Source organism: Taudactylus pleione, unplaced genomic scaffold (genome assembly GCF_031769625.1).
Source record: "Taudactylus pleione unplaced genomic scaffold, aTauple2 ptg000100l, whole genome shotgun sequence".
In the NCBI taxonomy this organism is placed as follows: domain Eukaryota; kingdom Metazoa; phylum Chordata; class Amphibia; order Anura; family Myobatrachidae; genus Taudactylus; species Taudactylus pleione.
This window is the reverse complement of record NW_028284502.1, coordinates 2,800,504-2,826,735: the sequence shown is the minus strand read 5'-3', so window position 1 is coordinate 2,826,735 and position 26,232 is coordinate 2,800,504. Positions and strand designations below refer to the sequence as shown.

At 43.0% G+C, this 26,232-nt stretch overlaps 1 protein-coding gene across 2 annotated transcripts in view; it reads right to left on the bottom strand.

The window, feature by feature from the left end:
• The window catches only part of LUZP2 (leucine zipper protein 2), a 777,794-nt gene that overhangs the window by 651,263 nt on the left and 100,299 nt on the right, over positions 1-26,232 (bottom strand). The gene's annotated exons all lie outside the window — the stretch shown is intronic.

Below are 26,232 nucleotides of genomic sequence, written 5' to 3'. Positions count from 1 at the left end.
CAGCACTGAACAGAGATTCCTGAGGACACTGTGATTGGCTGTACAGACTGCAGGGTGCCCATCTAGTGCGTCTAAAGGCGCTCACGTGGCACTACACTAATGATCTCCAGGCACCGTTCTAGCCAGAAGCAAGGACCGAAGGACAGTGATGGTGCCACATAGAGCCCTGCACTCTGTGTGGTGGCATTGGTCGCATACCCCCAGCTACGGCCCTGGGTGTACACAGATTGGCATAATTGATGTAAAAATAACACTTCTAAATCTCATCAAATAGTCAATTCTAAGAAAGATAAATACATTTACAGCCATTTTGATACAAAGCCATCATACTTCACCTTGTACGTTCATGATACGTTCTAGCATACAATTGTACATTAAGTGGCAAGTTTCATTTTAAAATACTCTGTGAAAGTTTTTGTCTCTATGCAGAATAGTGAAAACTATTATTGAAAAATACTAAAGAGCACATACAGTACTATTCAATCATTCCATTTCTGGAGCATGGATAATGCATTAAAGATTCCTTTATTTCAGTGATCATAGCTGTGAAATCTATTTTCTTCTTCAATGTTGGATTTCGGGAGTATAAAAGCAACTGAAAGTCATTTTATCAGACTTTATGGCAGAGGAATTCCACATGGACCCTGTCATTTCATTTACTTTGCATTTTTGAGCTTGAACAGAGCAGCCAATTTGTTTAGCTTTAAATAGTATAATACAGTATAAGATATAAAACTGAATTTTCCTTACATTTTATAACAAATGCTTATAAAATGTTTATGTGAGATGCCGGTCTTCCCTCAGCTCTTTAAAGTCAAACGTGAAGGACAGCAAAATACTAAAAGTTGCAACTGTCATACACAGTATGCATCATAAAGTAAAAATAATAATAATTAAATAGCTTAAAACATGAATCTAAAATAGATTATCTGACAGCTGGCAGTACACCTGCTCTAATCACCTTTATATAGGGGAGTGGCTGTTGGCAAACTCAGACGGAGGAAAATATGGGTGTGATGCCTGCCTAAAACTTTACATACATACATACACTGCTGCTCTTGGAGCCGCCCAGAGCATCTTGAGGATGCTCCATTCAGTACTGTGAATCCCGGTGCTGATGGCTCCGACCCCTCAACATGGCATCATGCGTTCAGGCAACATGGCAGGCACAGGGCACAGAAAAGCCTTGTTACAGCGCTACCTGGACCTATTCAATTAGGTCCTCACATCCTAATAAGCTGCGAGGGAAAATGTGCGTTAAATGCAGTATCTGGGATTTCACGCTCAGGGAAGCACATAGGTTCCACCATTTAAAGAGAATCTATGGGTTACTGCGCATTACTCCAGGGTTTACTGCGCTGAAGAAATGGCAATTAATTGAATAGCTCCAGGTGGGAATAACGGAGCTTTCCCTGAGCGTTTTATGCCCTATAGCATATACTACGATAGCAGTTAAAGACTATGGGGTTTATTCATCAAACAATAAATGGCCCGGTAACCATGCGGAAACGCCAGTATCTGCATATTCAGGTTACCGGGCTATTCATCATCAGGGGTCCGATAGGACCCCCTGATATTCAGCAAACTCAGAAAACTAAAAGTTTCCAGAGTTTGCTTCTGAGAGCAAGCGCCATCTTCAGACGGCGCTTGTTCTCGGATTCCCACTCCTTCCTGTGGGAAAGAGTTCTGGGGATGCAAAGAGGGATCCCTCCGCCTCCTCCTCACTACCTCCTCGGCGGCTTTGCGCGCGTGTGACCCGAGGTCACGCATGCGTAGCCAGGACGATGGGAAGCAGGTAAGTAACATAGCTACAGAAGTAGCTGCGATACTAACCACGGGGACAACTGCTTTTCGAAAAAGCTGTCCCCTCACCAGATCAATGATGAATTGCCCCGGTGTCACTTTTCCCTCGCTGCGAGTTCAATACTTCATCATCGAAGGCCATATGGCCATATATCGATGATGAATAGGCCCTTATATATTCTATGCTATCTGGTTTTCCAATTATGTGTATCACAAAGAAAACATAACAAGTTTATCAGAGCTGTATAATATTCTTTGAATACATATTCCATAACACGTATGACGTACATTACTATTTCCACAGTTATTTGTAGGTATTATTATTATTATTATTATTATTATTATTATTATTATTATTATTATTATTATTATTATTATTATTTCTTATAGGTCCTGATTGTATCAACTTTTAAGCATTTACCATTCAGGATTACATACAGTAGTTTTCAATTTTACCTAATAATATGTGGATTAGATTACCTACCACTCCTGATTTGAAGAGTACTTCAACTCTAAGAACAACCTTTAGGCATGAACATATTTATATATTGTACTGAGTATCTTACACTTAGAAACCGAAAATGAGCAAACATATACTGATAAATGGTCTTGATTTATGAAAATACAATATTCTTTTTCATAGAATTATTTTTTCTATGCAAAGCATACAATACACTTAAAGGTCATGCTCTGTCCTTGATACAGTAGGGGGAGAATCATCTTCTCAAGAAAACACTGAATAGGAAACTTATTGAATCAAATGAAGCTTAACTACTTTATAATCATGATTTTATAATATATTAGGCTTAGATTCAATTATATCCAGACTTCACATAAGGATTCCTTCTAGGTGCATATTTATTAAAGTAGTTTTGCAGGAAATCCCCCAACAACAGCTGGTTTGGGAGGATTACCCACAAAATTTAAGCATATCCAGGATTTAGGAAAAAGGTTCTCTCCATTTTTTACCATAAAAACAGCGCTATCAGTTTCTATTGAGGCTGATAAACTGTCAAATTTATTAGCAGAGTATAGACATGACAGCAGGCTGGGTAGCAGGGTAGACTGTTCCTATAGTGTGCAAGCAGATTGTGCTGGGAGCAGGACAATAGTTAAACCAGGGTATTTTGTGCTAGGCCAAGATGCATGTGGTGTTCAGTATGTAAGGCAGTTGTTGGTGGTGTTGGAGGTTAGTACATACATGGCACGGGTTGGGTAGGAATGTTGGCGCTTGGGTTCTCTGCGGTCAGAATCCTGACGCTGGCATCCAAATAGGGTTAGGATACTGACACCTGACCCTACCCCTAACCCTACTCCTAACACCCTCTTCTCGATACCAAAACCTAACCTCCCACCTAGTGCCTAACCCTATCCCTCCCCCTAGTGCCTAGCCCTAACCCTCCCACTAGTGCCTAACCCTCCCCTTAACCCCACTCCATACCGATGGGAATGCCAACACCAGGATTCTGACTGGTGTCAGGATTCCGGTGCTGGCATTATGTTGTCAGGATTCCGGTGCCGGCATTATGAGCACCGGATTTCCCGACAGCCGGGATTACAACTACCTCCCACATGGCACAGCTTAACCGGCTTTTAGATGTATTGGATCAGGTAGAACAATAAGTGGCAAATGACACATGGATATCACAAATGTATCAGCCGTATGCAGATTATATATATATATATATATAGATATATATATAGGCAGCTTGGAGCTCAGGGTATTGCTTTGCCTTGTAGTGCGCCGGGTATGGTAGTGACTAATACACAGGCTGATGGTAGCGGGGATGCCCTGTACTATAACAGTGGTGGTATAGTATACATGTGGTCCAGCTATGTGGCTCTGGGTCGCTCTATACTTTGAGTGTCTCCTGGTTCCTTCCATCCTCATAAAAGGCAAGGGCGTAAAGATGCGCGGAGACATTGAGCATATGCAGTGGTGAATATCAGAGGTTAGACCAGTCTGACAGAGCTCCAGCAGGTCCTAGTGACCACCAGCTCAGTCCTACCTGTCAGATGCTGGAGGGAGGCAACGCAGGAGGGCATTCCTTCCACCAAACTATACGAAGCTCTGGAATACAAATCTTAGGATAGCAATAGCCCATAGAAGCCTATGGGTTACTATTTTGCATGTTTTACCCGTTGACCTTTACTTGCATTTACACACTATGGCCCTCATTCAGAGCCACTCGCTAGCGGCAGTACGCTCGTTCCGAGCAATGTTCGCACATCTGCGCATGCGTACGGATCGTTATACGCATGCGCGAATCAGTCAGTGCGGCCGAAATTCATGTGCTCGCAATATAGCGAATGCCTGCTATTTTGAGTGACAGAATGAGGCGTATGTGGGTGGTAACAGGGGAAGGTGCTTGAAAACGGGGAGTGGAGATCAGAACGCAGGCGTGCTTAAAGGTCAAAACGGGCGTTTTATGGGTGTGCATAATTAATACTGCAGTGTCATTGACCACGTCACTGGGTTATTTTATAGCCAGAACTGCTCGCAAGATTGTGGTAGCAAAAACCAACCACAAGAATAGCGAGCAGTTCATACGCTGGTCGATGTACTCGATTAATCTAATAAATAGCGGACATGACGTATGGTGCGAGCGGCCAGGGGGCGTTTTTAACAATTAAACAAGCGTATGTTTTGCTCGCTCGTTCAGACTTAGAGGTGTGAACAGACCGCAAAGAGCGAACGGTTCATTTGAATAGCCACCCCTTGTTTTTGAACGAACGACCGCAAATAGCGAACGGCTCTGAATCAGGCCCTATGATCGCTGGGTCTGAAACCAGAAGTAAAGCGATAGCGGTAGCTATCATTTCGCTTCCAACTCTTTGAGGTGATGGGATCTTATTGGAGAAGATTGCTAAATTCAATCAAAAATATTTTCAATTACAAATAAAAACCAAGGATATAAATATGTATAAAGAGCCTCAGTTCTAAAGTCCAAATCAAAGTAGAAATAAAGATAAATATATTTGTCTCTGCAGGGGTTAATTAAATATAAATAGTGTTGACTAATGTTGATTACTCTAAAAGCTTGGGGCGTCCTGCTTGTTTAGAGTGTATATGAAATGCTTGGTCCCTACCGGTAAAATTATCTTCTTGTGATAGCCGGTGTCCTCCTTCAGACTCTTACCTGCTCCACTTCATCTTCTGCACGGCCATCACTAATGAGAATATCATCTGCCGATTCGGGTTCTCCTCTCCCATCTTAATCCCAGTGTCCATCTGACATTCAGAGTGTGATTCAGTGGTGTCAGCAGGTGCTTGGTATCTTCCAGCAGTCGTTCATACAGCCGGTCCTCTGGGTTGTTTAAATTCAATGCTCTTTATATGTAGTTTAAAGTTTCCATAAATGAATGTGCAGTAGTGTAAAGTGCTCTTTCCTTAATTTGTGGATATTGCTTTACATACTGTATGGTGTTTGTTTCACTATATGGGGGAGATGTATCAAATCTTCGACGGAGTTAAAATGGAGAAGTTGCACATAGCAGTTAATCAGCTTCTAACTGTCATTTTTCTAGCATATGCTATAAAATGACAGTTAATAGCTGGTTGGTTGCTTTGGGTAACTTCTCCACTTTATGTCTTCTCAAGGTTCGATACTGTACATCCCTTATATGTCTTTGTTTATATTAATACGATACACACACACACACACTTCTGCAAGTTTCATAGTGATTTGGGACTAATCCACATTTGGTTTCCATTTATTCTGAGGTTAGGATTTCCTCTTTGCATACCCCTCATTGGTGCTACATTTGTACATATTATTATAGTAGGAGCACAGGTGTGTCCCTTTTCCCTTTCTAAGGGTACCCCTTTGTTATAAATACTCAGAATGCTGTAAAATTGCTGTAGCTATAGTCAGCAGGCAGTGTCGAGTCGCAAGGGAAAGCCCAAAGGCTCTCAACAGTCCTGCATCAATTGTATGGGAGGAGCAGACACCGTCAGAGTCACTGATAGGGTAAAGGAGACCAAGGCCAGAGAGCACAGGATAGTACAAGGGAAGAACAAGAAGAAGGAGGAACCTGCTCCAGAGCTTAAATTTTTCAACTACACTATCAGGCACTGGCGGCTCCAGAGGTGGGGCTGCAGCCCAGTCCAAAATACAAATAGGGGAACCACGCCAACTGCAATTTCAAAAGCTGCCAAACATCTCTAGCTGGAACTCACTGGCAGTTGGTGTGGCTCCCCTATTTGAATTGTGGACCCCTCCTCTGGAGCCCCCACAACTTGTGAAGGCAAACTGAAAAGGAGACTATGCGGGTAAGAGAAGTCAGTGAGAGAGGAGTTAATATAATAGCCGGTAGGCTATACTGAAATTATGTTTCTTAAGAAAACATTTAAAGGGGATGTAAATAAAGTCAGACATAGCGGGGAGTGTGTTTGTGATGAGAGGGGTGCTGTGGAAGAAATCTTGGAGGCAGGCATGGAAGTGACCAAAGTAGCAGTGAAGCGGCAGTTAGAAGAGGAGAGGTAGGCATGAGAGTGGAAAATGAGAAGGGAAGCAACTTTTAGGACAGATTGAAGAGGTTGAGTGGGTGTATGTATTTATGAGCGTGTGGCGTAGTTGGGGGGCTTGGTGCTATGTAACAGACAGTGAATGGAGTTGGAATAATGACCCATCGTAAGTAACACATGCTAATAACTCTCAGTTCCATCAGTCTCAAGAATTATAACAATCCATATTTTTCTTTTGATTCTCGGTATAGATATTAATCAAGGCAAATTGTACTGAAATTAATCCATCAGTACATTTATTAAACTCCTAATTTTACTGAAGTATTTGTCATTATTTCAAATAAATTGCCCTATTCACCAATGACTTCAAGTTGTTTTTCCAAACCACACATGTTAACATGGTTGAAGATTAAAGCTAAATAATGAGATATTTTCCACAACAAGCAACATTCTATTTAATATATCCACAAATAAAGAGCCAAATAGCACGATTTGCCCCATTGCACGTGTCTGCCTTTTTATGCAAAGTATACAATAAAACTGAAAATGTGCTTATTGCTTCCATTAAGCTACACAACTCTATACATTTCCATACAACCATTGGGGAGCTCTCACAGTGAAGGAGAAAGGCAATGAACTGTGTACTATACAAAAAGGTCTCAAGCACAACTTCAACAGCGATGCCTTCAACTGCATTAATCACAACACTGGAAAGCCTGAGAGTTATAATAAAATTCCGGCAAGTAAAAGACACCCTTGAGTTTTAAACAAACATAAATGTGATTTTAGCCAAAGCAGCTTATTTTAACACCAGTCAGTGCTGTGCAATTCCATTGCCCTAAATGACTTGGAAAAACATCTCAGAGGATGGTAAGAAGCTTGAAACACAAAAGTTCATCTTGGAGACAACTAATCATTACTAATGAATTGCTTTAAAACCACATTAACACAGCATGGGGAAAAAAAGGCTCTCCCCCCAAACCAAGGAATATACAGTATTTTAGCAGCAGCAGTGTTTAGACAAAATAAAAAAAAATATATAGCTGAATATATTGCACTCATATTAATCAAAACAAAAAAGTTAAGGAGTCTACTGCACACACTAGCGGCAGCATTTGGCGGAGTCAAGGGTGTATCTATAATGGGTGCAGGGTGTGCGGGGCACACGGGCCCCTGGGTCCAGGGGGGCTCCGCACCACACGCCCTGTACCCTTAGTATTATTTACCTCTCCGAAGTCCCGCATCGGCGCGGGGGTCCGGCGCTATAAAAACTACTGGAAAATGGCCGCCGTGGCCATTTTCCAGGTGACCTGCGCAACTCTATAGACTCTGGGCGCACTCTAGTGCCCAGAGTCTATAACTCCGGTGCTGGCCATGCACAGTTCAGTGCGCTGCCGGCCACCGGACAGAGAGGAGGGGGCCCGTGTCAGAGACTGCCCACGGCCCCCTCCTCTCTTGAAACGCCCCTGTGTGGAGTACTAAAAGGGGGGTCATTAACCTCCAAAAGGGCATAGTAAAGCAAAAGTTATATACTCCCGTTCCCACGCACAAATTATATGTATTCTTGATATTCTCTTTAACACACAATAATATGATAAAAAAAATATTCCTAAATCAACGTAAATGTCGCTTATTTCAGTCGACTCCAAACTGTGTCTCTGACCAATGGAGAACTTCAACCCTGTAGGAATTGGTGATCTTTATCCTATTCTTAGAATAATGATTTCCATATTCAATATTCCTCAGGAGAGGGAAAATAAAGAGAAACAAAAACAGCAATGGTATAGTATGTATTAAATATCCTTAGTTATGCATGCAGTTGTATAATCCTCCCCTTTAAGTCTTGGATATATCACTAATGTACCATACTCACGTAAATAGTAGAGTATACACCACCCAAAAGGTTTCTTTTTCTGTTACGCCATTCCATTAATGGAATTCCTGACCCATATAGGAATATATAAACAACAACAGGCAAGATGATGGGCGTACCCCAACTCACAGTAAGATGTGCTGTGGTAAACGTATCAAGGTTTCTTTACGTAGTCCCTGTAACTTCTCTCCTTCCACCTGTTCTACTTATTCGCCTCATTTCCATGGAGGATATGTCAAGTTTATATAAAATATTTATGTCAGGAGCTCCGAGTTGTGCCAAAGATGTGCAGCCATGCTCCCAACATGGCATAATCATGCCCCTTTTTCCCACCACACTGCTGCAAAGGGGCTGGAAATTCTCAATGTGCCCTCCTTCATACTGTGGCCAAGTGTTTAACTCGGAGTTTCTCCTACATTACCTATCATCAACATATACCCTGAAACAATGGTATAATTCACCATGAGAGTGTACAAAATACATATAGGGACTAATGGCAGCTGCACCCTCTATTATTATGCTTGTTAACCCCTTGCTCATAGTTGAATTGATTGATTAAATTCATCCTGATTCACTATCAATCAGAACTGTTTCTTTTTAGTTTTACACATACCTACCTGGATATATGCAAAATAGCAACTGTGGCTTATAATTTAAATATAATACTACACCCAAAACTTTGTTATGTACCAACTTTTATCTGAACCTCTGGCAATGTACATGTTTATCTATCAATCTGAACAAAAAGGGCAATAAGCTATTCTTAAAATTTTGGCTGGATTCTTAACAGTAATAATATTTGGCTAGGAGAATCTGCCAGCAGTTGTGCAATTATAACCAAAGAGGGTATCCCAGATTAAGATGGGAGCGGGTCATCTGACGCTCATATTTAATCCTGGTATTACCATATAAATAAATATTGTGACGCGACTCTGTGTCTCCATTTCTTTTATGTACAGTATATGTCAGGGCCGTAGTTAGGGTAGTGCTTCTTATGTCTCTATTTGAAAAAAAATTGGGGGGGGAGGGGTGCAAATGCTCTCTCTGGCACAGGGCACCAAAAAGTCTAGTTACGGCTCTGGTATATGTAAATGGTTATATGAATTCTTGAGATCTACTGTATGTCAAAACATACAGTAATACCCTAGTTATTAAAACTCCCATATCTTTGTAGTTATTGGGTTGTTGCGCAGGGATTAAATTTTTCTATTGCTAAAAATAAAAAATAAAAAAAGATAACCACAATGGTATAGTGCTATTATATTTATTTGAAGCTAATAGCAAAAAACAACAAACTGTCACGTTTTATAATGAGTTTTACAGGACCCATCAGAAGAGTCCTGCATCACTGCTGTTGCATTCCTATCCACTAACCTCTGGCTTAATATCTGGAAAAAAGGTCAAGAATTTCAAGTCAAAAAGGTCAATCATGGTCCTGGCGGTAAAAGAAAAAGTTTTTTTTGTAAACTATTGGGGAGATTTATCAAATCTTGGGGAGAGATAAAGCGGAGAAGTTGCTTATAGCAACCAATCAGCTTCTGTCATTTTTCTAGCACAGCCTGTAAAATGACAGTTAAGTTGATTGGTTGGTATGGGAAACTTCTCCGCTTTATCTCTCTCAAAGATGTAATGAATCTCCCCCTATATCTCAGTTGCACACACCTTTCCTGTGCATAGAACGGACAACCATATGACACAGGGGTGTATTTACTTAGCCTTGCATTGACATAAAGTGAACGGAGATAAAATACAAGCCTGCTCCTAACTGCCATGTCACAGGCTGTTTGAAACATGACAGTTAGGAGCTGGTTGGTTGGTACATTATCTCTGTTCACTTTATCTCCATCCAAGGCTTAGTAAAAAAAAGTTTATGCACGTGCATGCCATAGACTTCAATGGAGAAATGCCGGCTGCGATGAGTCACAGCCTGACGAATGCTGCTCTATGCCGCGATATGTGTGCCCGTGCGTACACATCATGGCAACGACGAGAGTGGCTACATCTGTATATTCTGTGTACGACTGCGGGTGTATCTGCATACAAAATGCTATGGTAACACTGTAAAGTAGCAGAGTAGCAGATTATCCACAGGTTCTGAATGTCTACATAGTCGACAAGAAAAATGTGATTATGCACAAATATCACCATGGTTAAAATGTCTACCTGTTCATAGTGTTGACAACTAACTTGTTGACACCAGAATTTAGACAGTACATTTTTGTGTTATTTTTAGGTTTTGGGTTAGGTTTTGGGGTAGGTTTAGGGTTAGGTTTAGGTTTGGGGTTAGGTTTTAGGTCAGGGTAGAGTTAGGTTTAGGGTTGGGGTTAGCTTTAGGGTTGGAGTTAGGTTTAGGGTTGGAGTTGGGGTTAGGTTTTGGGTTATTGTTAGAGGTTAGGTTTGGGGTTAGGTTTGGGGCTAGGTATAGGGTTAGGTTTAGGATTGGGGATAGGTTTTGGGTTAGGGTAGGGTTTATGTTGAGGGTTAGGTTTAGGGTTGGAATTGGGGTTAGGTTTTGAGTTAGGGTTAGAGGTTAGGTTTGGGGTTAGGTTTTGGGTTAGGTTTATGGTTAGGGTTAGGTTTGGGGTTAGGTTTATATTTAGGGTTATGTTTTGGGTCAAAGTTAGGTTTAGGGTTAGGTATTAGGTTAGATTTAGGGTTAGGTTTTGGGTTAGGGTTGGGGTTAGGTTTAGGGTTAGGGTTAGGTTTAGGATTGAGGTTAAGGTTTAGGGTTGGAGTTAAGGTTAGATTTAGAGTTAGGTTTGGGGTTAGGTTTAGGGTTTTGGGTTAGACCAAAAAAATACAAAAACCATGAACATCAACATACAGTAATTGCTTGTGGACCTAATGTTCATGTCAAAATTGTGACTGTTGATATTCATAATTTGTCGACATTCTGGTGTCAACACTCTGAATGTTGATTTTCTAAATGTTGACTTTTCATACCACAAGCACTCAAAAGTTACCAAATTTCACACCATTTCATAGGTAACATTATCATCTACTTTCAGTAGGATGTTACTGACTCATTCTAGCTAAATAAGAAAAGACCAGCACATAATTAGACACAAGTACTATAAAATCAAAGTATTTAAAAAGACAAATTCACTAGAAATAAATCAATTGTTATAAGGAAAGCTTCAATGTCCTGTTATGTTCCAGATCATATTTGCTTTCTTGCTTGGAACATCAGAGAGACTCTAAAAATTTAGGGACCTCCCGGACCCCAGGGAGATCAGGTTACACTCTTGCATCCCGCAAACTTTATAGTGAAAGGGGCACAACAGGGGACTGTCATGATGTGATTCTCAGCTCAGCATAGGGGGCGGTGCCCAAACACACGATTCATATTGTCTCACTGCCCGCACTGGCCAACTGAATCTCCCCCATCAAAAGAGATATTAAAAAGTAGGGAATTGTCTGCTAAACAGGGTCGTAATTGCCACAGGTGCAAAAGATGGAGCTCTGTTAAATCCCTATATGTATATGTGAGTTTTTCAACATTAGGTGGCACATAGTGGCCACTACCAAAATTATTTGCTATGGGGCTCACAAATATTTAATTCTAGAATTAGATAAAAAAAAAAGGTACTAAAATTACTGGCAGTTTTAGCCTTATGGGGGAGTGTAGGAATTATATTCTGTGCATAGAATATCTCTCACATTATTCTGATTATTTTCAATCCACTTGTAAATAAGCCTCATTGTACCATACAATATGTAAGCTGTAAATGGGTTACACTATTTTTATCTGTGCTATTTTTTTATATTTGATATATGGAATATATTAGTAAAAATAACTGTATAAAATGTAAGGATTTGTAGACCAGCAGTGAATGTATCCTGATAAATGTGCGGCTTTCCACCCTGTTATGCCATTACAGAACGAGAGCACTGCACTTTAATTAATACAACTGTCTTAGCTTTGCCTGGCAGGTTATTTCACAGTCTAACAGTTCTAACGATGCAACGGCTTCAGCTGATGTCCCATCCTCTGTACTGCAAACTTAGTCAATGGATAGAACAGAAAAAGTTTAAAATGCATAGCACCCCTCATAACACACACACACACACACACACAAAGATATTTCATTATCCCTTACTTGTATTCAATACAAGTGCTAAATTAAAATAAAATCTGAATTCTGAGAAGAGATGATCCGTCATGATGGGCAGACAGTGGACAAATGTGACATTCAAAATTATAGTCTTGATCAATAAGGGCAGCTCCTTGGAGGAGAGAGAAAATAGTATACTTATTGCAAGTAGTCTACTCCTCCTCTGAACAACTAAAAGGCATTTTATAGAAGTAGCTAGTAATATTCAGCCATCATCATTATGGCACTCTAAGTAAGGTCAGATAGAACTATTCTTCTAACTTACATTTTTCTCATCCTTGAATTTCTACAGTTTCTTTTGTTTAACATTCAGCCGCAGTCGGTTTATTTATTTTTTTAGTTTTCCCTATATTCTTTATGTGAAATATAATATTACCCTTATACTGTAGCTTATATAGGGCTCTATGTACTACAATCCGCATTGGGAATGTAGATTGTGGTGTGATATTACCGACTGAATTCGCATTGCTAATTCAGGCAATATCACAGAGATTTACTAAAAATCCCTTGCAGGGACAGAGATTGCGATAAAACTCTGGGCCTGATTCAGACCCGCTCGCGAGCGCTGAGCGCTCGCAAGCGGATCGATGTTGCCCAAGTGCGCATGCGCACGATGGACCCTGGTCCCATGTGCGCATGCGGGAGACCCAAATAACAACGGCCAAGCCGTCGTTATGGATCTCGCACTAAAGGGGGCATGCTGTCGATGGTGATTGACAGCACGCCCCCTTTGGTGGGCGTGCCGGGGGCGTGGCTGCCCAGACGGAGGTGTTTCCATGGGAATGCCTACCGTCTGGGGCCAGCCCCACTGACATTACTAGTGATGTCAGTGGGAGTGCTTTTGGCTCTGATAGAGCCAAAAGCACTCCAGGGCTTGCGGCAACGAGACCCTACCACAGGGTCTCGTCGCAAGCCGATGGTCGCGATGGTCTTGACCATCGCAACCATCATTTTGGCTGCTCGCTATAGCTGTGGGTGGTCACCCACAGCTATGCGAGCGGCCAGGAGGCCGCTCCAAAAAGGAGTAGGGACGGCCTTATTCTGAGCAAGCGCTCTGTCAGAGCGTCCGGCTCTGAATCAGGGCCTCTGTCCCTGTGAATCCCCTCCGCAGCCTTATCACGGTATTTTCGCAAAAAATACTGTGACAAGTGCCACCTCGTACGCCGACCGGCCGCTCCTGCTTTCCCCCCGGCGCTAAGCCCCGCCCCCCGTGATCGCGGAGAAATAACCCCCCGCGACCCCCCCTCCCTTAATTGCACTTACCTGCATAATCCGGGCTCCGGTGATGTCCTCCATGGCTCCGGTCAGCTGACATCCCATACTGCACTGGGACCCGGTCACCTGATGACCGGGCCGCAGTGCAGTATGGGAGACCAGCTGACTGGAGGGAAGACATCACCGGAGCCCCAAACTCCGGTCCCTGGACTCAGGTAAGTAAATTTTTTTTTTTTACCATTTTTTTTGCAGTGTATCAGCGTGACCACACAGCTGATCACTGGGGCCAGCTCCGGGCTCTGCTCTGCCTGTTAGAATGGAGCAGGAGTCCAGTAACCAAGGGGAGACCGTGGATAACGCCACCTCCAGGTGGCGTTATTATCACAGGGCCTCCCCAAGTATGTTTTTCACAATTTATTTTTAGTAACTTGCACACAGATCGCATTTCCCATTACAATTATGGGAAATGCGATCTGATTACTAAAAATAAGTGATACTTAGGGGTTGGAGTAGAATTTTACGAATTCTACTCTAATTGCCCTGTAGTAACTTTAGGTGAAACTAAAATAATGTGAAAAGGGTGTGAAAACACCCTTTTTCACTTTATTTTAGTAAAAATAATGATAATAAATAGAGCCCTAGACTATTACAATGATCTGGCACTTGCCAAAGTGACGACAATGAGGTGGAGCGCATTGCACCAGGCCTGCCTGCTCACAGTCATCCTGTATTAGTGCAACATACTAAGGGCAAAATTTACTAAGCGCCGGGTTCTAAACCCCAGCAGTTTGGTGGTGGTTTGATGGCGGGTTCTAAGCCCCGGGGGTTTGGTGGTGGTTTGGCAGTGGTTTCTAAATGATAGCCCTGTTCCATTCTATTCTAAAATTTGTTTTGACGGCGGTTTTGCAGCGGTTTTGGCTTTAGCAAATCTGCAAATAGCAAAACCACCACCAAATCACCACCAAACTGCCAGAGTTTAGAACCTGCTACTTAGTAAATTTTGCCCTTAGAGAGAAGTATCACCATTTACACATCTAGGGGGAAATGTATCAAAGCTTGGAGAGAGATAAAGTGAAGAAAGATAAAGGGGGAGATTTATCAAAGCTTGGAGAGAGATAAAGGGAATGTAGTCAGCATCCCGATGGTAAGGATGCTAATGGTCACAATACCGATAGCGGCATCCCGACTGTCAGAATACTGACAGACTGCAGAGGTAAATATTAGGGTTAGCGGGAGGCTTAGGGCTAGGAGGAGGGTTAGGATTAAGCACTGGGGGGAGGGAAGGGTAAGGCTGCGGTATGGGAGGGTTAGGGTTAGGCTGTGGAATGGGAAGGTTCTGGTTAGACTATGGGAGAGGTGGGTAAGAGTTAGGGGATGGGATATGGTAAGGCTTAAAATACCTAGATAAATCTCCACCCTAGTGGCAAGAGCTTGGTTGTGTTGTTTGTTTCAGTAAACTGTGCCATATATTTCACGAGTAAGGTTCCATTTTCCATTGTAGTGAACATTGGTACAGATACAGGATATAGGCAATAAGCACCATGCATGGTGCAAAATACAGTTCTGAGCAATAGTATATGTCTGTTCACTTAAAGATAGAGCTCTAGCTATCTCAAATACGTGTACTCATTCTATACAGGTAAAAGTAAAATGATTTACTAAGATCGATAAATGTTAATCAATGTGTTTTGGATTCTCTGTTTCCCCTTTCTTTTTAATCCATGTGCCCTTTTGTGACTTGCTCTAATATGAGCTGTTTTAGGCAGTTATTTCACTTTTAGGGGTTTATTTATTAACATTATTTTTACTCAAATAAAGTGAAAAAGGGTGTTTTCACACCCATTTCATATTATTTTAGTATCACCTAAAGTTACTAAAGGGCAATTGGAGTAGAATTCGTAAAATTCTACTCCAAGCCCTAATTATCACTTATTTTTAGTAATCAGATCGCATTTCCCATAATTGTAATGGGGATCTGGCCAAAGTTACTAAAAATAAATTGTGAAAAAATACCAGGGAAAGCCCTGTGATAAAAACGCAGGGCCGTAGCTAGGGTAGTGCGGCCGGTGCCATCGCACAGGGCACCACAGGTCAGGGGGCGCTGTTTGTGCCTATCAAATTTCTGTTTATTATCATTCTTGCTTGTAACTTCCTCTTATTTCATCCCCAGCATCTCCTGGCCTCTCCTATCTCTTCCCTGGCTCATCCCCATGAAGCCATGGCCCTTTTTTGGGTGCATTATGTCCCTTTGAAAAATGAGGGGGGCGCCACTGCTCTTTCTGGCACAGGGCACCAAAAAGTCTAGTTACGGCTCTGTAATAACGCCACCTGGAGATGTAGTTATCCAGGGTTTCCCCCGGTTACCGGACTCCTGCTCCGCTCTAACAGGCAGAGCAGATCACTGGGGGGGGGGCTTAGCGGCGGCCAGTCGGCACATGCGCGGGCACTTGTCACTGTATTTTTTGTGAAAATACCGTGATAAATGTGCGGAGGGGATTCGCAGGGACAGAGCTTTATCGCAAGCTCTGTCCCTGCAAGGGATTTTTAGTTAATCCCTTTGATACTGCCTAAATTCGCAATGCGAATTCAGTCGGTAATATCACACTACAATCTGCATTCAAAATACGGATTGTAGTAAATAGAGCCCTTAGAATCTGTCACATGGAAAAGCCAGCTCAGGCACTGTAAACACCCAGATCTGCCTGTATTCACAAACTATGTGTTTGGTGCTTTGGGTAGGGCATCCAGGGGGTAGATTAACTAAAGCTTCTAAAACAGATAAGTGGTGGTGTTACCCATAGCAACCAATAAGATTCTGTCTATCATTTTTTAGAATGCAATAGAGATATTAAAGCTGGGATCTGATTGGTTACTATGGTAAACACCACAGCTTCGCTGTTTTAGAAGTAAACATATTCCTAGGTGTGCGCTCTTTGCTGTCCTAGAAAAAGTATATTAGCCAATGGCTGAGACAGGATGAACATCATTGGTGTTGTGCTGTTTGTAATCTGCAGATCATTTGGGCTGTATAATCTACTGACTATTTGGGCTATTTTTTCTGCTAGTCTGTATAACTGTTTTTTTAAGTGCATACTGTATATGTTAATTTGTAGGTGTATTCTGCCAAAGCCAAGATGCCTTTTTTATGGTTTGATAATGTTGCCTGTTGCTTCTGTTTTTGTGGTTACAGATATGTTGCTATAAGAACAAGGTGCAATATGGGAAGAAGAGGAACAGGGACAGTATTAGGTATTCACTTGTGTCTTAAATTTGTTTAATGCATGTAAAAATGAAGGCCCTTATTCAGCAGTGGAAGCAAGTGCATTGCTGAATGCAGATTCTCAATAGTCGGGAATCTGCGCAGGCGCCAGACCTGTACAGCGTATGTGCAGTACGGGTCCTGCGAGAACGCACGCAGAGCCAGCCGATGTTCCCGCAGATTATCCGATGCTGCATTGGACAACACATCATGCCTCCTGCTGCATTACCATATCTACAAGGGATCGGTATGAAATTCCGATGCCAGAAGACCAGCACCAGTGAAGATCCCGACAGCTCCAAAGGTAAGTATTAACTAACCTTACCCCCCCTAACCCTAACCCTCCTTTAGGGGTGCCTAACCCTAACCTCCCTTCCCAGTGCCTAACCTCCCTGTAAGTGCCTAAACCTAAACCCCCCCTTCTCTGCAGCCTAAACCTAAGTCTCCCGGGGGGGTGTCTGTTCTTAGCCTAAAGAAAAAGTCTACTGTAGTTTTTTTTGTTATCCAAACACATTTTACTAAATCCCTGCTTCTGCAGTACAATTCACTAGACTGAATATCTCTCAGCGGAGACAAAACAGTCCCCAGATAAGAGCAGTATCTCAGCAGGTGTGGATTGAGAGGCAGAATATGTCTATGTTTACAATCAGTTACCTCCAAAGTCACTCACCGACTATTAATGTATATTTTGCACAAAAATGTTTTTCTACGTTAATGTCAGAATACAGTATGTTGCAAGTTAATATATATATATTAATGACAACAGAGAAACAAGAGACATGTGATGTCTTTGTGAACTCAGATCCCTTCTCCAAGTCTGAAACAAAATCTGTAATGTTGCTAATATTTTCTCTCTCAGATATCAATAATAAATATGGAACTGAAATTTCATTCAGCACTAATCTATACTAATATAATAAGAACATTGGGCCTGATTCAGACCCACACTCGCGAGCGGCTGTCCGCTCGCAAGTGGGTCGATGTTATGCACTGAGCATGCGCACGACGGAGGGAGCTCCGTCGTGCGCATGCTCCTGACGCGACGAGCGAAGGAAAGTCCTTCGCTCGTTGTGTCCGATCAAAGGGGGCGTGCTGTCAATGTTGATTGACAGCACGCCCCCTTTGGTGGGCGTGCCGGGGGCGTGCCTCCCTGACGGGGGCGTTCCCACGGGAACGCCTCCCGTCAGAAGCCGGCCCACTGACATCACTAGTGATGTCAGTGGGAGTGATTTTGGCTCTGATAGAGCCAAAATCACTCTGGAGCTTGCGGTTGAAAACCTCAACCGCAGGCTCCGGCTCGCAATTTCGATGGTCGCGATGGTCTCGACCATCGCGGCCATCAAAAAGCACGCTCGTATAGCCTGTGGGTGGTGACCCACAGCTATACGAGCGTCCAGGAGGACGCTCCATGAAAATGGAGCCCAGCCCTCGTTCAGAGCGTGCGCTCTGCTCAGAGCGTACGGCTCTGAATGAGGGCCATTGTGTCTGTCTGTTTGTTCCAAGTTGGTGCAAAAACTACTGAACCAATTTTAATGAAAACTGCATCATTTTGTAGTTGAAACTCCTAGAAATAACCTGCACTTTGTTTCATCCGTCAAGTTAAAGCTGAGCAATAACAAAAACAAAATTTATTTACTTAATCAATGCAAGAGATGTGTGTGGCACCATGCACGTGGCCGGTAAGGGGTGGGGGGAGAGGTGCTTTGGGCCTGCGGTCACTTGGATAGGACAGGCTACAGAGCAGTCTGTGCACAGGGCACATAGTGACATTAATGTGAGTGGTGGGTGAATAGGATAGGCTACATAGCAGTCTGTGCACAGGGCGCACAGTGACATAGGTGTGAGTGGTGGGTGAATAGGATAGGCTACAGAGCAGTCTGTGCACAGGGCACACAGTGACATTGGTGTGAGTGGTGGGTGAATAGGATAGGCTACATAGCAGTCTGTGCACAGGGCACATAGTGACATTAATGTGAGTGGTGGGTGAATAGGATAGGCTACATAGCAGTCTGTGCACAGGGCGCACAGTGACATAGGTGTGAGTGGTGGGTGAATAGGATAGGCTACAGAGCAGTCTGTGCACAGGGCACACAGTGACATTGGTGTGAGTGGTGGGTGAATAGGATAAGCTACATAGCAGTCTATGCGCAGGGCACACAGTAATATTGGTGTGAGTGGTGGGTGAATAGGAGAGGCTACATAGCAGTCTGTGCACAGGACACACAGTGACTTTGGTGTGAGTGGTGGGTGAATAGGATAGGCTACATAGCCATCTGTGCACAGGGCACATAGTGACATTAGTGTGAATGGTGGGTGAATAGGATAGGCTACATAGCAGTCTGTGCACAGGGCACACAGTGACATTGATGTGAGTGGTGGGTGAATAGGATAGGCTACACAGCAGTCAGTGCACAGGGCACACAGTGACATTGGTGTGAGAGGTAGGTGAATAGGATAGGTTACATAGCAGTCTGTGTACAGGGCACACAGTGACATTGGTGTGAGTGGTGGGTGAATAGGATAGGCTACATAGCAGTCTGTGCACAGGGCACACAGTGACATTGGTGTGAGTGGTGGGTGAATAGGATAGGCTACATAGCAGTCTGTGCACAGGGCACACAGTGAAATTGGTGTGAGTGGTGGGTGAATAGGATAGGATAGATAGCAGTCTGTGCACAGGGCACTCAGTGAAATTGGTGTGAGTGGTGGGTGAATAGGATAGGCTACATAGCTGTCTGTGCACAGGGCACACAGTGACATTGGTGTGAGTGGTGGGTGAATAGGATAGGCTACATAGCAGTCTGTGCACAGGGCACACAGTGACATTGGTGTGAGTGGTGGGTGAATAGGATAGGCTACATAGCAGTCTGTGCACAGGGCACACAGTGACATAGGTGTGAGTGGTGGGTGAATAGGATAGGCTACATAGCAGTCAGTGCACAGGGCACACAGTGACATTGGTGTGAGTGGTGGGTGAATAGTATAGGTTACATAGCAGTCTGTGCACAGGGCACACAGTGACATTGGTGTGAGTGGTGGGTGAATAGGATAGGCTACATAGCAGTCTGTGCACAGAGCACACAGTGACATTGGTGTGAGAGGTGGGTGAATAGGATAGGCTACATAGCAGTCTGTGCACAGGGCACACAGTGACATTGGTGTGAGTGGTGGGTGACTAGGATAGGCTACATAGCAGTCTGTGCACAGGGCACACAGTGACATAGGTGTGAGTGGTGGATGAAGGCGCTGCTGCCACCTGTATAGTCATGTGGGCCACTCCCATGACAGGGGCCTCTATGCAAAGCAATACAACTAGAACACCTAAAAATATAAACAATTGTTGGCAGGAGCAATTTTAACGTGGATGAAGCCGCAGGCAACAGCTAGTTAGCAATAAGTGTGTGTTTCTAATTTGTTTATATTTTGGCATACTGTAGGCAGTGGGAGGATTACAGATGCTCAGAATCCCCCTCTAGACCAGATAATCAGTTTAAATCTAAAGAGAGGCTATTGATATTCCATTTCTACCACGGTACATGCACTTGTACTGAGTTTATTATGCAGGGCAGTGTGTGTTTTAGGGCTCTCTTTACTACAATCTGCATTGGCAATACAGATTGTAGTGTGATATTACCGATTGAATTTGCATTTACTACAAATCCCTTGCAGGGACAGAGCTTGCGTGAAAGCTCTGGCCCTGCGAATCCCATCCGCACACTAGTCACGGTATTTTCGCAAAAAAATACAGTGACCAGAGATAGATCTGGAATACTCTGCCAAAGCACAGGTATCATTCCAGCCGGCTAGTTGTCGCAGAGGATGGCAGTGGTGTTAAGGTCTACATCTCCCAGAGAGCCCCAGAGGTGACAAAAGGAAGTGTGCATGTGCAGTGCACTCAAATTGAGGAGACATCGCATGGAAAAAGAGGAGCAGTGACACTGAGAAACCCTGCAATATCAAGGTGGAGGAGTCAAAAAGAGAACCCAGGGAGAAAGGGGCATCAGCAGCAGCATGTGGTGTGTGGTAAGCCCTTGTGGAGAGATTTGCAGAGAGAGCAGAGCCAGTGACAGAGGAAATGGGCAAGTGGAGGCATATTTAACCTGCCCACCCTGGGGTACACAGCCGGGGAGGTGTGGAAGTGGAGGAGACAGTTCCACTGCATAGAAGTGAAGGAAAGTAGCCATTTTACCACCCTTTCCTCAGTGTGGTGATGGAGAGGAGAAAGCCAGGAGGAGAGTCGTAGGGATTGATTGTCAGCCTGTGAGCTGACAATCGGTTACCATGAAGCGTGAAAGTAGCAGTCATCTTCCAGACCTATTATAAATTGAGCAGTGATCAGACCATATGGGTGCTAATGACAACTACTACAGAGCATGTCCAGATTCTAAGGGGTAAATTTACAAAGAATCGTGTTTGGGCAAGATTGCATTCTCATGTGAGTTTAATGTGTTTCCCATACTCGCAAATTTACTTAGGGCAAACACATTTAAACTTGCTGGAAACAAACTACAATGTGTGTAAAGCAATCCCTCCAAATGTATCGCCTGGATGTCGCTCCAACTGTAATTACCACCGAAGTGTTTTTGCTCTCAATGAGCCTTTTTCAAGGTGTATGGTTATGGTGGCATTACCTACTTAATATACCCTTATGTTTGTTCTGATTGGTTGCTACGGGGTTATCCTAATTATCCTGTTAATCTCCCCATATATACAATAAAAAAACTCACTTACATAACCAGTACGTTCAGACTTCTTTTAAATATTCTGTTGTGAATTGTCCTGGTTGTAATACTACATCAGCAGCAAGACACTGAGGAGGCTCATGAGGTAGTACCACAAAGGCTGCACAGGCCACAGTTTTTTAAGAGGCGTTTGAACCTGAACGCATTGGCCGATTTCGAGGTCTTACAGGTGTTCCGGCTGAACCATAACAACATATTCCTTCTGTATGACCAAGTCAAACTGGACCTAGACTCTGACACAGCATGCTCCCACTCTGTCCAGGCATACATAAGCTGCTGGCTGTGTGTAGCACTTTCTGTCTACTTGTAATTTTCAGCCTGTGACTGGTGGAATTCTCGGGATATCCCACTCAACTTATTCAGGGTACCTAACTCAGGTAATGGTGGCATTTCAGCCACTAATGGATACCTGCATCTGCTTCCCTAGCCAGGAGTCACAGTGGCATGCAGTCAGGGTAGCTTTTTATAGCATTGCGGGCATGCCTAATGTCCTGGGTGATATTGAATGCACTCACAACCGTCTCCCAGATGGCATTCTTGCAGTGGGTCGATGTGGTGGCAGCCTTTTTTCCAAACAGCATTTTATGGGGGATTTTATGACCTCCTGCACAAGTGCCATGTTCTCATTCACAGAGAATTTCACATTGTGCTCTATCTTGGTCTTGCCCCACTGCCTGGGAGCCTCATCACTGCTACCTGTACTGCTCAATAAAGCTCAAACAAAACACACATACAAAAAAAGACAAACTAACACAGACCTTCTCTCCTACTAACACACACACACCACACATAAAAAAACAATGACAGGTCAAAAGATAACAACACAATCAAGAAAGACAGAAAAATTAGACAAACAAATAAATAACAACACAATAAATAAGCACAAAACAACTTTCACACACCAAGCAGCAATCAATTCCACTAGCCAAAAACTCTCATATACCACTAAACACACTCCTTAATGTCCCTCTGCAAACTCCAACCAACAAAAACCTCAAAGGTTGGGCTGTTTGTGGAATTTTAATATGCTTGGGCAGTGTGTACATGACGTGACTGCTTTAGCCAATCAGGATGATGCATACATTCTCATGCATGTTTTAAAAGCACATCCATTCACTCATGTGTTTTGCACAAAAACTCGCATGACAAAACACATTTGCTTTTACCATCGAAAAACATGATTTTGCAAAACTAAGTTTTTGGTAAATTTCAGAGTTTGCTCTGAAAAAACTCATGCGTGTTCATGGGAAACTGTTCGAGTTTAATCTCCCCCAAACTCGATTATTAGTAAATTTACCCAAAAGAGTTAATCCACCTTCAGGAGAGAAGCCAGATTTATGGTGTTCAAATCATTGTTAATTGTTTCTAAATTGCCATTGTACAAAGATAGAGAGACTTTGTTTAATAATTATATATAACAGTGCTGCAAAATAAACAGTATAAGGGCCCCAACTATTGCACACAAAGACCAAAATGCAACCCGGGTATGCCACTGTTCAAGCGCTTTAGGAGGAAGTACCTCTCTAATAATGTGCTGGACATGCTAGATGGTTAGATAGTATAAATGAATTGTAGTTAGTTAAGAGAGATACATATTAGTGTTTATTGCATTGTGATATAAAGTTGTGAAAATACCTGTGATAATATTGAACCACAAAACTCTATCCTAAGTAACCATTTAAGTCACATGCTCCTCCTCAGTCTTTATGGTGGTGTCTTAGTAATACATGCTATATTATTTTAGTAAAACCTCTGATCTGATTACTCTCTCTCTCTCTGTGTGGAGAAATCCTTGCCTCTCTGCTGTGGTGTGAAAGTGGGAAGTAAAGAGGGAAGTACCAAAGAGAAGACTTGGGACAAGAGCCATTTCTTCCAGATGCACACCATAGAAGTAATGTCAGTACCTGTGGTAACCCATTTTCCACATTATAAATAAATAAATTTAAATATTATTTGGGGTGCCACGTATTTCCAAAAGCACAAGCAGTGTTGAACTACTGTTGGAGCAGCCCTTGTGGGTGGTATAAGGGCTGGTGGTAGAAAGGGACCTCCCAGCCCATTGAGTGCTACACATGCTGTGGGCCCCATGCATGCTCAGAAGGACAGGGCAAGGGCCTGTGGTGCTGGCCTATTGAGCATGACGTCTCTGACCATGTGGATTCTTATATAGTTTTTATGGTTCTCTTTATAGAGAATACCTTTACAAAATATTTCTTTGGTTTAAAAAAATACATTTAATTCAGTTCAAGCATCTTTCATATGATATTTCATGGCATCTAAAGAAACATTGTATTATACAATTTAAAATTTTAGTTGCAAAATTTTTATGTTATGTTACAACAATTACAAGCTTTCAGTTACAACATTCTTTGTTAAAACATAGCTAGTTCCATAAAATCAAAATACTTTCCAGTTCATTATCATTCACTCTGTAGTCGTGATCTTGATACTTAGGGGTCTATTTACTAAGCAGTGTTAGGAGACAGAGTGAAAAATGATAAGGTGGTAGCCAATCAGCTCCCAACTGTCATCTCACAGGCTGTGTTTGAAAAATGACAGTTGGGAGCTGATTGGCTGGCACCTTATCACTTTCTTATCACTTTTCACTCTGTCTCCTAACACTGCTTAATAAATAGACCCCTTATATACAAAACACACACATCTCAGCTCTCTAGTGGTACCATAAAATGCTAATCTCTGCAAAGAGAGTTAAAACATGACTGTACACAGTGACACCCTTTTGTATGTAAAGGGGTGAGGTACGCAATACCAGGACTGATAATGCCGGGGGTCACAATCCTGGCAGTATAATCCCGATGGTGAAAATCCCAACGCATGTAGGTAAGTATTGCAACCCTTCCCCTAACTCTACCCCTAACCCACCTTTCCCGCACCCTAACCCTAACTAACCATTCCCACAGCCTAACTCCTACCCTCCCCCCTGTAGCCAAACCCTATTCATCCCCTAGTGCCTTACCCTAAGCCTAAACCTAACCCTAATACTCACCATCGGGATTCTATAGCCGGGATTCTGACCGGCACCATTGCATGCGCCGGGATGCCGACTACATCCCTTGTGAAGATCTTGCATGATTTTGTACATACCAATTTTCTGCTATTATGGGATCTGATCTATCTAACTTTTTTTAGGCAAGCACCAAAGTTATGCCTTAGTCTCAATTGTTCTCTGTTTCTGTAAAATGATATATTACCTTGCCCATCTTATACTATATATATGATTTTTGACATCTTCTATTCCATTCACCAAATCATTTGGATCATCACAATATGTTCCTTGGTATATACAGTTACAGTACATCTCTTAATTAAAATCTTTCAATCACGGCCCATGCTCCTATACTCATGTTATAGACCAGATCAAGTGACACAAACAGGTTGCTTGGCATACGATTTGGCAAATCTATAGTATACACATTAACAAGATCCGTACAAATGCTTCAAGGGTGATTTTTAAAATTACAACACATTGATCATCTTTAATTAATGCTCAAGTGTAATTTTCCTCTGAACCTTATAAGGAAAGATGCATACATTAAGCACTGTAAAAGGGCTTTTCTGGGCCCTGTGGCGGCCTCACCCTCTGAATGAATGACGTCATGAGGAAGGGGTGGGGACAGCAGCGCTCGAAATTACAGCACTGCCCGTAGCATCCTCCGAATGTTCCGCGCAGCTCTGCAGCAGCAATTCCGGCTTCAGGGTACCATGCAGGGGGCATGGATGAGCAGTGGTGCCACCCACAGGGCTCTGCGCTGTGCCTATGTAATGCCTTGAAACTCCATCCAGTACTTTCGACTGTCCCCACTCTTCTTACAGTCACAGCTGTCTTTATTAGTATCTGGCCCAGTCCCATGCTGGGTACAAAAGACCCAGAACAGATGTCCCATCTCTGCAGGCACCAGGGGCGTACCTATAACAGGTGCAGGGTGTGCGGGGAACACGGGCCCCTAGGTCCAGGGAGGCTCCGCACCGCACACCCTGCACCCATAATATTACTTACCTCTCTGGAGTCCCTCATCAGCGTGGGGTTCCGGTGCTGTAAAACGACTAGAAAATGGCCACGGTGGCCATTTTTCCATCATTTGTGCATGCGCAGTACAGGGAAAATGGCCCCCGTCTCCATTTTCCCGGTGAAATATGCATTAATTATAGACTCTGGGTACACTCTAGTGCCCAGAGTCTATGACTCCGGCGCTGGCCACGCACAGCTCAGTGCGCTGCCGGATGCCGGGCCCCCTCCTCTCTAGAATTGCCCTGGCAGGCACACTACAATTGAGCAAGGATAGAGAGAAGAGTTCCATGTAATCGCACGGTCACCACCCAGTTGCTGCTCAAAAACGCCTATTTCACTAAAAGTGTGGTCCGTCGACAGATGGATCAATCCGTTATCATTAGTGATCTCTGCGCAGTTGATGATTTATTTCTTTGGTGCATGCAAAAGCAAGATATACAGTACTATGCAAATGTATATATACGTTCAACACAGCCTTAGCCCTTTTATCAGTACTAGGTACATGAATGGCATGCTTGATATGTTTTATATGAGTATGTTCTTTGCATGTTGTATTATTCAAAAGATATTTAAAGATCGATCCCCAAAGATGTTTGTACTATAGCAGTGTAAAATTCCACAACTTAATTTGGAAAGTTTAATTTTCCATCCCACCGCGATGCAAGCAGGTATGGAATTGTGGGATTTTCATAGTCTGTAAGAACACACATGAGAAATTAATTTAAAT